This window comes from Crocuta crocuta, unplaced genomic scaffold (assembly GCF_008692635.1).
Source record: "Crocuta crocuta isolate KB4526 unplaced genomic scaffold, BGI_CrCroc_1.0 scaffold779, whole genome shotgun sequence".
In the NCBI taxonomy this organism is placed as follows: Eukaryota; Metazoa; Chordata; class Mammalia; order Carnivora; family Hyaenidae; genus Crocuta; species Crocuta crocuta.
The window spans coordinates 330,021-332,438 of NW_027531185.1; positions in this window are offsets into that span (position 1 = coordinate 330,021).

Sequence of the window (2,418 nt, forward strand, 5' to 3'; positions counted from 1 at the left end):
CCTGTTTAAATTTAAAACTATTTTCTCATGGGAATTTCGTCTGTGTGGATTCCCCATATGTATGCCTATTTCAATTTTATTTTCTCCTATTAATCTGTCTCATGTTAATTTGATTCTAAGCCCAGTTAGAAGGACCTGGGGCAGAGGAAGATCTTCCTCCCCAACAGTTGGTGTAGTTGACAAGGATCACTTTAACTTTCTGGACACTGTTCACCCTAGACACTGCTACAGCTGAGAGATCCTTGGGACATCTGACAAGCAGGTGGCAGAAGGTGAGATTTCTTACCATGTCAGTCTCCCAGAATCTCTATCTGCAAAGTCCAAAGGAGTAAGAATGGTGAAAGTCCTTTTCTATCTTTCTAAATTTGGGTTAGCAGGAGAAAATATTTGTGAAACTATTTCCTTGGGCCTAGTGACTCTTTGGTTAAATTTGGCAGAGTACTCTTTGGTTACTGATCCATTTCCTCCCAGAGATGGTCTTTGTATTCTTTTGTCTGTGTCATGTGATGTGAGCATGATGTAAAAGTTTTTCCTAAGGGACATCTTGGAAACCAAAGCCACAAAATTGGTGGGCATGGATTAAGCACTTAAGCTCTTAGAGCACTTGCCACCTCAAGAAGACTCCTGTGAATGAGGAGTTGTGACTTGGTCACAGAAGAGGTTAGATTGACACTAGGTCACCTGCCAACCTCAAGAAAACTTCTGTGCATCGAAGTATACTGTAAAACAACACACACTCTCCAACCCTGAAGCACATCCCTTTTAGTTATTAATGTGGCTCCAGGAGACCCAAGGCTTGGCTAAGATTGTTAATGTGCACATATTCTTGTTCCATGTCCTAAGAGCTTGGCTTTGTGACCAGTGAGAATATTCTCTTTGATCTCCACCACTGGAGGGTGCACTTACCTGGGTGCACTTTAGTGGCCAAACAGACAGGGGATCTAACTCTGACTCTCTCTCTTTTTCTCTCCCTTTTTCTCTTTCTTTTTTGTTTAATGTTTATTAACTTATTTAGAGAGAGAAAAAGAAACAGAGAGAAAATCCCAAGCAGGCTCCATGCTCAGAGCAGAGCCCAATGTGGGGCTGGATCTCACAAACTATGAAATCATGATCTGAGCTGAAATCAAGAGTCAGATGCTTAACTGACAACTGGTGGAGCCACCCAGGTGCCCCTTACTTTCTCTCTTTCATTTTGTCTGGCTGTGCCAACTCTTAGGGGTATTTGTTATGAGAGGTTTCAGTCCATAGGAAACTTTGTTGTCTAAACCGTTGTTGCTTGTTAGTGTTGGAGAGTCCCATTCCAGTATTACCTATCTGGTGTCACAGATTAGTGAGTTTATGATTGGAGGCATCTCACAATTTTGTGGGAGACTGCAGACACCAATTTCACGATACCGTTTTTATCACCTGTACAATAAATGTGTTTGCTTCTTTAGACCAATTTTGGGAGTAAACTTTTGGATCATGAGACAGTATCACCTATGCCCTCTTTGGATGCATCTTGCATCTTTGGTTAAATCATTAAGGCTTATTGGTTTGAGTAGCTATCAGGTCCTACTTGTCAAATGATGGATCCTTTAAATTGACTATATTTAAAAGAAAATATTCTTTATAGAGAGCTCTCAATTGTCTTAGTAGTATAATGGCTAGCCTTAGGGACTCCCTTGAGAAGATAAAATTACAGAAATTAGAGTTAAGACTTAAAAATAAATGTCCACATCCAATATAAATTTCCCTTAAAATCTAACCTTGTCTGCCTATAGGGCCTCCTCTGCCCTATAAGATTTACAGGGAGCGCTCAGCCCTAATCTCTAGGTACAGAATATACAGGTTATTCATGTAAATGCTAAAAGCAAGGAAATAAATTTAACAAAAGCACCTGAGAATGGCAATAGTCTTGTTTTCTCTTGCCTTTCCGGGATTGATATCCAGGCTCTGCCAGCTCCCGACATTCGTTAGTAATGTCCTTTGCAGGTGGATCCTAGATTCCTCACTGCAAAAGTACTTGTGCCCCCTGGATAGCAGCAAAACCTTTTAAATTATAATTCCTTTTATCTCCACTTAAAAGTTCCTACAAAATTCAGAGAGAAAATTAAAAGGTTGATGACTTATTTACTATTACTATTATTTCCCTTTAGAGGAAAATAGTCCCTCCTACAAAAGACCAATATTCAGAGACTAATAGAAGCCAAGGTTGAATTAGAAGGCTTTTAAAAAAAAGTTTAATTCAGAAAAAATCTTTTGATTCTAATTTTACTTAAAAAAAATCTCCCTAATATAAAGAAATAAATTTAGTTAAAAAGATAATTGCTTAAAATTTAGGCTATAATTTAGTTTTTTGGAAAATTAAAAACAACTCTTTGTCTTACAAATCTGTATGAAAACAGACATGGAATTCCAGAAATAAGTCAAGGCCCG